The sequence below is a fragment of the Lissotriton helveticus genome, chromosome 6 (genome assembly GCF_964261635.1).
Source record: "Lissotriton helveticus chromosome 6, aLisHel1.1, whole genome shotgun sequence".
In the NCBI taxonomy this organism is placed as follows: Eukaryota; Metazoa; Chordata; class Amphibia; order Caudata; family Salamandridae; genus Lissotriton; species Lissotriton helveticus.
The window spans coordinates 1,076,521,206-1,076,534,881 of NC_136067.1; positions in this window are offsets into that span (position 1 = coordinate 1,076,521,206).

Consider the following 13,676-nt stretch of genomic DNA (forward strand, 5'->3'; position numbering starts at 1 on the left):
GAGACTTGAAAAAAATACGTTATTGCAGTAAAGGTTTGGCAAAACAGAACTTATCGAGAGAACAATGTGAGGCACTTGATTCCCTCTGAAATGACGATTCTATTGTAATCCGTCAATCGGACAAGGGGGGGAATGTTGTGGTGTGGGGAAAGACTGAGTAGCTAACTGAAGGCCTCAAACAGTTAGGAGACACACAATGTTATTGCAAAGCGACTGTTGAGGAATTACATATTTCTCACGAGACATATGATTAAATGCTTTTGAATTGGTATGAAAGTGGCACTTTGGAGAGAGGTGAATATCTGGGACTGAGTTGTAAATATCCAAAAACACCGGTCTTATACCTTTTACCAAAATTGCACAAAGACCCACTAGTTCCACCGGGCAGACCCATTGTGTCCTCCATGGGGTCACAGTTGGAAACAACATCTAAATACATAGATTACTATCTGAGACCTTTTGTAATGTCTTTACCTGCATATCTTAGAGATACTATGCATTTTCTAAACCAGATTCATGATCTAGCCTGGGAACCTGATTATCTTCTGATCACCATGGATGTGACCAGTTTATATACATCTATGAGGCATGAAACTGGCATCCTGGCAATAAGGCACTTCCTGAGAGCTAGATCAATCAATAATTCAGCACACAGTGAAATGCTGGTTGACATGACACACTACTGCCTAACTAATGCATTTTTCTACTTTAATGACCAACTGTACAGGCAGACACAAGGGACGGCGATGGGCACCTGCTTTGCCCCCAGCTACGCGAATTTATTCATGGGCTGGTGGGAGGAGCAGGTGTCCAGTAGCCAAGGCGACCTGGGTGAAAGGGTGATACTTTGGACCCGTTTCATAGACGATGTCTTCTGCATCTGGAAGGGAGATGAAACAAGTCCTAGGAGATATATTGCTAATCTTAACAACAATGAAATAAATATCAAATTAACATCTCAGATCAGCAAGGAGAAGGTTATCTTTCTTGATACTCAAGTAGAGGTTAAAAATAACAAACTAACTACTAGCCTCCACAGAAAAGAAACTGCGGGAAACAGCCTACTATTTGCTACCAGTGCTCATCCTTATAGCCTTATTCAAAGTATCCCCTATGGGGAACTCCTAAGAGCTAAAAGGAATAACAGCAGCAATACTGACTTTGAAACAGAAAAACGTGTAATGATAGACCGGTTTAAAGAAAGAGGATATTCTGAAAAAACTATCAGACAAGCTGTTGAAAGAGTAGACAAGGCAGAAAGAACAGATCTGTTAGTTCCCAAACAAAAACCAATGAATGAGGAAGAAGAGACAGTAAGGTTCATCACTACATACTCAGGTCAGGCTTACAAGGTGAGAAAAATATTGATGAAAAATTGGCCAATTTTAACCACAGATACTTTTTTAAGTAAACATGTGAAGGAACACCCACAGATTACTTTCCGTAAAGGGAAATCTTTGAAAGATGACCTGAGTAAAAATATGGTTTCATCCAAAAAAGAAGCACAAAATAAGAGTATGGCTGGTTTTGCGTGTTGCATGAAATGTAAGGCCTGTAAGGGTAGTTCCAACTGCAAAAAAGTACAAATACCTAACAGTTCCAGATCATTTACCATCATGGGTCGCTTTGACTGCAATACCGAATACTGTGTATATTGTCTTATTTGTCCCTGTGGGAAGTTCTACATTGGGAGCACCAAGCACAGGGCTAAGATCAGGATATTGGAGCACAAACGAGCTATTAGGAATAACAACGAACAATATCCTGTTGCTCGACATTTCAAGACATACCACAATCAAAATGACAATTTACTGAAATATGTGGTACTTGATGCAGTCAAAGAGAATGTAAGAGGGGGTGACAGACTGCACCAGTTGAGAATTTTGGAATCTAAATTCATTATTGACTTCGAGACATTACATCCCATTGGGATGAATTGTAGTGAAGAACTGGCAGTCCATCTATGATAAATGTAAATATAATTGGTCTGATATCTCATTTTTAACATGTAAATAATTTTGGCATATCTGGTTTTAAAACACAAATTTTCTTTTTACATAGGAATACTGGACCCTAAAACATCTGGAGGACTCCAATAATTTAAAAATCTTTCTGATTAAGGACTGTCACAATTTTGCAGCCCACTTGGGCGAGACTAGCATATTAATGAATGAGTTTAATTCATGAACTTGTGCATATTATTAGCCTACATAGGCAAGATTTATGTTGAAAATATACTGTGGCATTATTTACTAATCTGCACCACTTCAAAATGTCGGCACACTTGGGCGAGATCTAATTAATTTTCATTCATAGGATATAATTAACATTAGCCTACTGAGAGCTAGATTTAATTGGTTAAAATTGTTTAAACAAGTATATTGTGGCATTTCATGTGTTTATTATACACCACATTAAGATGGCGGCCATAAACAGGTCGGGTTTGATTAATGTAAGTCCTCTTTCCATGTATATTGTTTAGATATGTAAATAGCACTTCGCATTGATCACATTTACCGTGACCAAGCCTTAGTGGCGAAACGCGTCGGTAGGGAGCTGCTGATTTCGTGCCTCAAATAAATTCACTTTAAGCATCAAAAGTAGCCTGTGGATTTCTTCATATCAGGAGAAACTTCTGTTTGTGTACATTAAGGGTGTCTGGCACCCACACAGGCTCGCCGTGGAAAGAGACGAGGAACAGCCGGGAGTGGTTGTTTGCTTATATATATATATATATATATATATATATATATATATATATATATATATATATATATATATATATATATATATATATATATATATATATATATATATATTCACTGAAAAAACATAGGTTTCAGGAGTTATATAGTTAGGAATTCAAAAACCTTTGAAATTCACTCAAAAAACTATAAGTTTTAGTGGTGTTATAGTTAGCTGGACATTTTACTCATACAAAACCAATGAAATTGCTCCTATATAGTTAGTTGTACTAACTATATTTCTCGCACCCGCAATCCACTGCTGATGATGTCACATATTAGATCATTCATGACATGGTCAGTGACATCACTGATGACATCTCAAATGACATCACTGATGACATCATCCAGTGAATGTGGTTTGCTTCGTTATTTAAATATGCATTATATATATAGCAATTTACATTGAAGAATGAGTGGATATATATAAATAAATATTTGGATGGAGGATTTAGTAGCAGTGTAATTGACTGTTTACTTGACCAATTTATAATGTCTCACTAAATATAGTGGATAGTGACTAAAGTGTGTGAATATCTGTATCACTTTGTCAGTTGTTGTGTAAACTGATTCTACAGTTGGTTACTAGCTATGTGAAAGTCTATATTAGTTATTGATTAGTTAACTGAGTATTTGTATGGGAGTGTGAAAGTGTGTGTGGTTCGGTGTGGGGGGGGTGTGACTGTCCAAAGATCTGTGAATAGTTGATTCAGTAGATATATGAAGTTAAAACTACATGTTCTAACAGTTTGGGTGAGGGAATCTCTTTATGGGTGTGGTGATGAGCAAATATATTTCTCAAAAGTACAGGTCCAACAAACTAGAAAAATAAAAGGCAGTGTATGTGTCAGTTGTTGTATATAAATAAGTATACATAAGACACAATGATTGTGTGAGTGACTGTATGGATAACTGTATACTTGTAATAATGATTTTATAATTCACTAAGTATGACTTACTATCTAAATGAATAGAAGAAGTGGTGTTTGTATAAGTGTTTTGCTAAGTAAATATGTAAGTATGATCCATTGTTTGCATAAGTGAGTAGGATGACTTCATATGTGAATAGGATGCGTGCTGTTGTTTAATGTCGATATAGATGTATAAGTATTTTTGATAGTGTTCTATTGTTCATTGACAGCATGTATGAGTGAATCCATAGGTAAGTTATTAGATGTGTGTATACATCTATGAATCACTGAGTGGATTTTTAGATACTTGTATTGCTGTGACAATGGATTTAAATATGATACTCTGTATTTTACAAACAGTGATGAAAAATTGTAATAGTGTATGAAAAGGTGTATGTGATTGTCACATGGATGATGTCGTCACTGACCATGTCATGAATGATCTAATATGTGACATCATCAGTAGTGGATTGCGGGTGCGCGAAATATAGTTAGTACAACTAACTATATAGGAGCAATTTCATTGGTTTTGTGTGAGTAAAATGTTCAGCTAACTATAACACCACTAAAACTTATAGTTTTCTGAGTGAATTTCAAAGGTTTTTTAAACACTAACTCCTAACTATATAACTCCTGAAACCTATGGCTTTTTCAGTGAATTTCAAAGGTTTTTTTAAATGCTAATTCCTAACTATATAAGGCCTGAAACCTATGGTTTTTTCAGTGAATTTCAAAGGTTTTTTAAATGCTGATTCCTAACTATATAAGGCCTGAAACCTATGGTTTTTTCAGTGAATTTCAAAGGTTTTTTAAATGCTAATTCCTAACTATATAAGGCCTGAAACCCATGGTTTTTTTCAGTGAATTTCAAAGGTTTTTTAAATGCTAATTCCTAACTATATAAGGCCTGAAACCTATGGTTTTTTCAGTGTTTAAAAAAAAAAAATTTGATTGGTTAACTGGCTTATTAAGTGTATCTTAGTGAATACATATATTACCGAGTAATGTTTAAATATTTAAATATATGCATGAGTGATGTAATATGTGACGTCATCAGCAGTGCATTGCAGACGTGCAAGTTATAGTGAGTCCAACTAACTATAACGTGGGAATTTCAATGGTTTTATGCGAGTACAATTTCCAGCTAACTATAACTGGTGTGAAACCTATGGTTTTTTCAGTGAATTTCAAAGGTTTTTTAAATGCTAATTCCTAACTACAACTGGTGTGTAACCTATGGTTTTTTCAGTGAATATATATATATATATATATAATTTCTATGGCAAAAATGAAACCCCTCATTTTGTTCCTTTTCAAATTAAATGTATTAAGTGTTACCACTTTATTCCAATCAAGATGACTTCAGGTGTGCCATACTTTTGTCATAAGTAAGACTGTTAGCGCTCTAGTTGTTCTTTAGAACACTCTGGAACATTCTGTCATTGGGCTATAGTTGGGCTACATGTGGCTGATATTTGGGCTAAATTAGTTTTTTTTTTGTCTCTGGTGGCCATCTTTGGGCTACATTGGGCTACATTGGGCTACATTGGGCTACATTTGGGCTCTAACATATATATAGACCAATGTAGCCCAATATATATTTTTTCAAAGTTAATTTTCGTAAAAACCACTGGAGCACATATCTTGAGACATAGCAAAGGCACATCGGGCTACCAGTGCCTACAATTTTGCCAAGTTTGGTTGAAAACCATTCAGCCATTCGGGCTAAAAGTGAGTACAACCGCCCTATGGAAATTAACATGGGGAAAACACATTTTGGGACCCCCCTTTTATCTCGGCCCCGGCTTGACGAATCCCCCCCAAACTTTCAGGGAAGGAGCGGAGCGCCGAGAGGCAAAGTTGAGGAAAATTTCAGAAAGATTCCTCAACCTGCGCCAAAGTTATTACCAATAAAATGTTGCGATTTCCCTATCGAAAACAATCCTAACTATATATACCTACTGGCTATCGCCAGTAGGTTATATATATATATATATATATATATATATATATATATATCCAACCAAAGCAGAGTCCCAAGTTAAGAATTAAGCCTCGTGAAGGTAAAGTAAAACCCACTTTATTGGTGATGAACAGCCTGCCAGCAGGCTCATTCCAGGAAGCATAGATGTCCAAAGTTTCAGACGCCAGACGCGTTTCAGGCGAAGTGCCTTTCCTCAGTGGCGTTAGTTGGCAAATGCAGGCTGCAGGCGCTAACGGGAGAACACTCCGTCTTTCATCTCCCGCTCCGGTAGGCGTGGCCTCATATGAGGCATGCTGGGTGATGTAGTCTTCTCTCAATTATCCACAGTGGGCGCGCCTCCACGCCTGCATGTGAAATCTGCCTAGTAAAATGTATCTTCCGGGGCTGTACCTGCCCCGCTTTGCGTGCTGTTCACCGGGGTACCGGAGCTTGCCTCCTCTGCATGATTACAGCTCCGCCTTCACTCCTTCATGGACAGCACTCAATGGGTACGTCCAGGATCCGCCGTGGCGACAGGCTCATTCTTGCGACCGGGAAGGCCGCTAATAAATCCAACCAAAGCAGAGTCCCAAGTTAAGAATTAAGCCTCGTGAAGGTAAAGTAAAACCCACTTTATTGGTGATGAACAGCCTGCCAGCAGGCTCATTCCAGGAAGCATAGATGTCCAAAGTTTCAGACGCCAGACGCGTTTCAGGCGAAGTGCCTTTCCTCAGTGGCGTTAGTTGGCAAATGCAGGCTGCAGGCGCTAACGGGAGAACACTCCATCTTTCATCTCCCGCTCCGGTAGGCGTGGCCTCATATGAGGCATGCTGGGTGATGTAGTCTTCTCTCAATTATCCACAGTGGGCGCGCCTCCACGCCTGCATGTGAAATCTGCCTAGTAAAATGTATCTTCCGGGGCTGTACCTGCCCCGCTTTGCGTGCTGTTCACCGGGGTACCGGAGCTTGCCTCCTCTGCATGATTACAGCTCCGCCTTCACTCCTTCATGGACAGCACTCAATGGGTACCGTCCAGGATCCGCCGTGGCGACAGGCTCATTCTTGCGACCGGGAAGGCCGCTAATAAATCCAACCAAAGCAGAGTCCCAAGTAGATTATTTGACTTCCAGCGGTAGTTCTCCTAAAGGGTATCTGCTTGGGCTGGATTTATAGCGGCTGTCCCGGTCGCAATGAGAACTGCCCATCGCTGACTGCGGATCCCAGCTCCAAACAACGCCGAGCTTCAGGGATGGAAGGGGAACCTGTGCCAGTGCAGAATGGTGCTCACTCTGATCACAGGAACAGCCACAAAGCAAGGCAGCAGTTTGAAGCCTGGGTGAATCAGACCCACTTGGGATTTAATTTTTAACATGCTGCAAACGAAGCAAACCCACTGGGGACTTCATTATCCAGAAGGCCGTGCTGTCGGCCACGCCCTACAGGCAGGTGATGGTTATTTATGCTTCGCTGCAGTGTCTATTAGCCACTGAAGAAGAGAGCACGTTGCTCTCGAAACGCGTCTGGCACATAACTTTTGAACATTCAGCCTTCATTAAACTGCCAGCAGGCTGCCCTTTACAGCGTGATTATTTGACTTCCAGCAGTAGTTCTCCTAAAGGGTATCTGCTTGGGCTGGGTATATATATATATATATATATATATATATATATATATATATATATATATATATATATATATATATTGTCATCCAAAGTGCCCGAAAGCTTTTGAAAGCGCACACTTGGCAAGCTGAACCTTCCGGTAATTTTTATCAAGGCTGAAGCTGGCGCTGAAGTTACTTGGATTATTTCTTGTTAGACCTGACGCGTTTCATGGCTGCTGCCAATCATCAGAGGTCGCTTAATGAAAAGACTCGTGCAGGCAGTTTTCTGGTTTCTTTTAATTGATTATTGTCATGCCACGCCCTCAGTGGGCTGCTCAATGTTCAAAATTGCATGCTGGTTTTCGTAGTCCTATCCAGAAACGTAGTCACACCTATAGTAGGTCCTGCTTTCGTGTCATGATTTATAAGCATTATCTTCACCCATAGTGGGCCCAAATTCAGAGCGAGCAATTTACGCCGCAGTTCACCAAACCGTGTAGTCCGGATCCTGTTCCGAACTCGGCCCCTTTCAGGTATGTCGACGGTGCTGCTTTCCGCGACAGGGCTGCCGCGTAAGTAATTGTCATCCAAAGTGCCCGAAAGCTTTTGAAAGCGCACACTTGGCAAGCTGAACCTTCCGGTAATTTTTATCAAGGCTGAAGCTGGCGCTGAAGTTACTTGGATTATTTCTTGTTAGACCTGACGCGTTTCATGGCTGCTGCCAATCATCAGAGGTCGCTTAATGAAAAGACTCGTGCAGACAGTTTTCTGGTTTCTTTTAATTGATTATTGTCATGCCACGCCCTCAGTGGGCTGCTCAATGTTAAAAATTGCATGCTGGTTTTCGTAGTCCTATCCAGAAACGTAGTCACACCTATAGTAGGTCCTGCTTTCGTGTCATGATTTATAAGCATTATCTTCACCCATAGTGGGCCCAAATTCAGAGCGAGCAATTTACGCCGCAGTTCACCAAACCGTGTAGTCCGGATCCTGTTCCGAACTCGGCCCCTTTCAGGTATGTCGACGGTGCTGCTTTCCGCGACAGGGCTGCCGCGTAAGTAATTGTCATCCAAAGTGCCCGAAAGCTTTTGAAAGCGCACACTTGGCAAGCTGAACCTTCCGGTAATTTTTATCAAGGCTGAAGCTGGCGCTGAAGTTACTTGGATTATTTCTTGTTAGACCTGACGCGTTTCATGGCTGCTGCCAATCATCAGAGGTCGCTTAATGAAAAGACTCGAGCAGGCAGTTTTCTGGTTTCTTTTAATTGATTATTGTCATGCCACGCCCTCAGTGGGCTGCTCAATGTTCAAAATTGCATGCTGGTTTTCGTAGTCCTATCCAGAAACGTAGTCACACCTATAGTAGGTCCTGCTTTCGTGTCATGATTTATAAGCATTATCTTCACCCATAGTGGGCCCAAATTCAGAGCGAGCAATTTACGCCGCAGTTCACCAAACCGTGTAGTCCGGATCCTGTTCCGAACTCGGCCCCTTTCAGGTATGTCGACGGTGCTGCTTTCCGCGACAGGGCTGCCGCGTAAGTAATTGTCATCCAAAGTGCCCGAAAGCTTTTGAAAGCGCACACTTGGCAAGCTGAACCTTCCGGTAATTTTTATCAAGGCTGAAGCTGGCGCTGAAGTTACTTGGATTATTTCTTGTTAGACCTGACGCGTTTCATGGCTGCTGCCAATCATCAGAGGTCGCTTAATGAAAAGACTCGTGCAGGCAGTTTTCTGGTTTCTTTTAATTGATTATTGTCATGCCACGCCCTCAGTGGGCTGCTCAATGTTCAAAATTGCATGCTGGTTTTCGTAGTCCTATCCAGAAACGTAGTCACACCTATAGTAGGTCCTGCTTTCGTGTCATGATTTATAAGCATTATCTTCACCCATAGTGGGCCCAAATTCAGAGCGAGCAATTTACGCCGCATTTCACCAAACCGTGTAGTCCGGATCCTGTTCCGAACTCGGCCCCTTTCAGGTATGTCGACGGTGCTGCTTTCCGCGACAGGGCTGCCGCGTAAGTAATTGTCATCCAAAGTGCCCGAAAGCTTTTGAAAGCGCACACTTGGCAAGCTGAACCTTCTGGTAATTTTTATCAAGGCTGAAGCTGGCGCTGAAGTTACTTGGATTATTTCTTGTTAGACCTGACGCGTTTCATGGCTGCTGCCAATCATCAGAGGTCGCTTAATGAAAAGACTCGTGCAGGCAGTTTTCTGGTTTCTTTTAATTGATTATTGTCATGCCACGCCCTCAGTGGGCTGCTCAATGTTCAAAATTGCATGCTGGTTTTCGTAGTCCTATCCAGAAACGTAGTCACACCTATAGTAGGTCCTGCTTTCGTGTCATGATTTATAAGCATTATCTTCACCCATAGTGGGCCCAAATTCAGAGCGAGCAATTTACGCCGCAGTTCACCAAACCGTGTAGTCCGGATCCTGTTCCGAACTCGGCCCCTTTCAGGTATGTCGACGGTGCTGCTTTCCGCGACAGGGCTGCCGCGTAAGTAATTGTCATCCAAAGGGCCCGAAAGCTTTTGAAAGCGCACACTTGGCAAGCTGAACCTTCCGGTAATTTTTATCAAGGCTGAAGCTGGCGCTGAAGTTACTTGGATTATTTCTTATTAGACCTGACGCGTTTCATGGCTGCTGCCAATCATCAGAGGTCGCTTAATGAAAAGACTCGTGCAGGCAGTTTTCTGGTTTCTTTTAATTGATTATTGTCATGCCACGCCCTCAGTGGGCTGCTCAATGTTCAAAATTGCATGCTGGTTTTCGTAGTCCTATCCAGAAACGTAGTCACACCTATAGTAGGTCCTGCTTTCGTGTCATGATTTATAAGCATTATCTTCACCCATAGTGGGCCCAAATTCAGAGCGAGCAATTTACGCCGCAGTTCACCAAACCGTGTAGTCCGGATCCTGTTCCGAACTCGGCCCCTTTCAGGTATGTCGACGGTGCTGCTTTCCGCGACAGGGCTGCCGCGTAAGTAATTGTCATCCAAAGTGCCCGAAAGCTTTTGAAAGCGCACACTTGGCAAGCTGAACCTTCCGGTAATTTTTATCAAGGCTGAAGCTGGCGCTGAAGTTACTTGGATTATTTCTTGTTAGACCTGACGCGTTTCATGGCTGCTGCCAATCATCAGAGGTCGCTTAATGAAAAGACTCGTGCAGGCAGTTTTCTGGTTTCTTTTAATTGATTATTGTCATGCCACGCCCTCAGTGGGCTGCTCAATGTTCAAAATTGCATGCTGGTTTTCGTAGTCCTATCCAGAAACGTAGTCACACCTATAGTAGGTCCTGCTTTCGTGTCATGATTTATAAGCATTATCTTCACCCATAGTGGGCCCAAATTCAGAGCGAGCAATTTACGCCGCAGTTCACCAAACCGTGTAGTCCGGATCCTGTTCCGAACTCGGCCCCTTTCAGGTATGTCGACGGTGCTGCTTTCCGCGACAGGGCTGCCGCGTAAGTAATTGTCATCCAAAGTGCCCGAAAGCTTTTGAAAGCGCACACTTGGCAAGCTGAACCTTCCGGTAATTTTTATCAAGGCTGAAGCTGGCGCTGAACTTACTTGGATTATTTCTTGTTAGACCTGACGCGTTTCATGGCTGCTGCCAATCATCAGAGGTCGCTTAATGAAAAGACTCGTGCAGGCAGTTTTCTGGTTTCTTTTAATTGATTATTGTCATGCCACGCCCTCAGTGGGCTGCTCAATGTTCAAAATTGCATGCTGGTTTTCGTAGTCCTATCCAGAAACGTAGTCACACCTATAGTAGGTCCTGCTTTCGTGTCATGATTTATAAGCATTATCTTCACCCATAGTGGGCCCAAATTCAGAGCGAGCAATTTACGCCGCAGTTCACCAAACCGTGTAGTCCGGATCCTGTTCCGAACTCGGCCCCTTTCAGGTATGTCGACGGTGCTGCTTTCCGCGACAGGGCTGCCGCGTAGGTAATTGTCATCCAAAGTGCCCGAAAGCTTTTGAAAGCGCACACTTGGCAAGCTGAACCTTCCGGTAATTTTTATCAAGGCTGAAGCTGGCGCTGAACTTACTTGGATTATTTCTTGTTAGACCTGACGCGTTTCATGGCTGCTGCCAATCATCAGAGGTCGCTTAATGAAAAGACTCGTGCAGGCAGTTTTCTGGTTTCTTTTAATTGATTATTGTCATGCCACGCCCTCAGTGGGCTGCTCAATGTTCAAAATTGCATGCTGGTTTTCGTAGTCCTATCCAGAAACGTAGTCACACCTATAGTAGGTCCTGCTTTCGTGTCATGATTTATAAGCATTATCTTCACCCATAGTGGGCCCAAATTCAGAGCGAGCAATTTACGCCATCATGACATCATGACACGAAAGCAGGACCTACTATAGGTGTGACTACGTTTCTGGATAGGACTACGAAAACCAGCATGCAATTTTGAACATTGAGCAGCCCACTGAGGGCGTGGCATGACAATAATCAATTAAAAGAAACCAGAAAACTGCCTGCACGAGTCTTTTCATTAAGCGACCTCTGATGATTGGCAGCAGCCATGAAACGCGTCAGGTCTAACAAGAAATAATCCAAGTAACTTCAGCGCCAGCTTCAGCCTTGATAAAAATTACCGGAAGGTTCAGCTTGCCAAGTGTGCGCTTTCAAAAGCTTTCGGGCACTTTGGATGACAATTACTTACGCGGCAGCCCTGTCGCGGAAAGCAGCACCGTCGACATACCTGAAAGGGGCCGAGTTCGGAACAGGATCCGGACTACACGGTTTGGTGAACTGCGGCGTAAATTGCTCGCTCTGAATTTGGGCCCACTATGGGTGAAGATAATGCTTATAAATCATGACACGAAAGCAGGACCTACTATAGGTGTGACTACGTTTCTGGATAGGACTACGAAAACCAGCATGCAATTTTGAACATTGAGCAGCCCACTGAGGGCGTGGCATGACAATAATCAATTAAAAGAAACCAGAAAACTGCCTGCACGAGTCTTTTCATTAAGCGACCTCTGATGATTGGCAGCAGCCATGAAACGCGTCAGGTCTAACAAGAAATAATCCAAGTAACTTCAGCGCCAGCTTCAGCCTTGATAAAAATTACCGGAAGGTTCAGCTTGCCAAGTGTGCGCTTTCAAAAGCTTTCGGGCACTTTGGATGACAATTACTTACGCGGCAGCCCTGTCGCGGAAAGCAGCACCGTCGACATACCTGAAAGGGGCCGAGTTCGGAACAGGATCCGGACTACACGGTTTGGTGAACTGCGGCGTAAATTGCTCGCTCTGAATTTGGGCCCACTATGGGTGAAGATAATGCTTATAAATCATGACACGAAAGCAGGACCTACTATAGGTGTGACTACGTTTCTGGATAGGACTACGAAAACCAGCATGCAATTTTGAACATTGAGCAGCCCACTGAGGGCGTGGCATGACAATAATCAATTAAAAGAAACCAGAAAACTGCCTGCACGAGTCTTTTTATTAAGCGACCTCTGATGATTGGCAGCAGCCATGAAACGCGTCAGGTCTAACAAGAAATAATCCAAGTAACTTCAGCGCCAGCTTCAGCCTTGATAAAAATTACCGGAAGGTTCAGCTTGCCAAGTGTGCGCTTTCAAAAGCTTTCGGGCACTTTGGATGACAATTACTTACGCGGCAGCCCTGTCGCGGAAAGCAGCACCGTCGACATACCTGAAAGGGGCCGAGTTCGGAACAGGATCCGGACTACACGGTTTGGTGAACTGCGGCGTAAATTGCTCGCTCTGAATTTGGGCCCACTATGGGTGAAGATAATGCTTATAAATCATGACACGAAAGCAGGACCTACTATAGGTGTGACTACGTTTCTGGATAGGACTACGAAAACCAGCATGCAATTTTGAACATTGAGCAGCCCACTGAGGGCGTGGCATGACAATAATCAATTAAAAGAAACCAGAAAACTGCCTGCACGAGTCTTTTCATTAAGCGACCTCTGATGATTGGCAGCAGCCATGAAACGCGTCAGGTCTAACAAGAAATAATCCAAGTAACTCAGCGCCAGCTTCAGCCTTGATAAAAATTACCGGAAGGTTCAGCTTGCCAAGTGTGCGCTTTCAAAAGCTTTCGGGCACTTTGGATGACAATTACTTACGCGGCAGCCCTGTCGCGGAAAGCAGCACCGTCGACATACCTGAAAGGGGCAGAGTTCGGAACAGGATCCGGACTACACGGTTTGGTAAACTGCGGCGTAAATTGCTCGCTCTGAATTTGGGCCCACTATGGGTGAAGATAATGCTTATAAATCATGACACGAAAGCAGGACCTACTATAGGTGTGACTACGTTTCTGGATAGGACTATGAAAACCAGCATGCAATTTTGAACATTGAGCAGCCCACTGAGGGCGTGGCATGACAATAATCAATTAAAAGAAACCAGAAAACTGCCTGCACGAGTCTTTTCATTAAGCGACCTCTGATGATTGGCA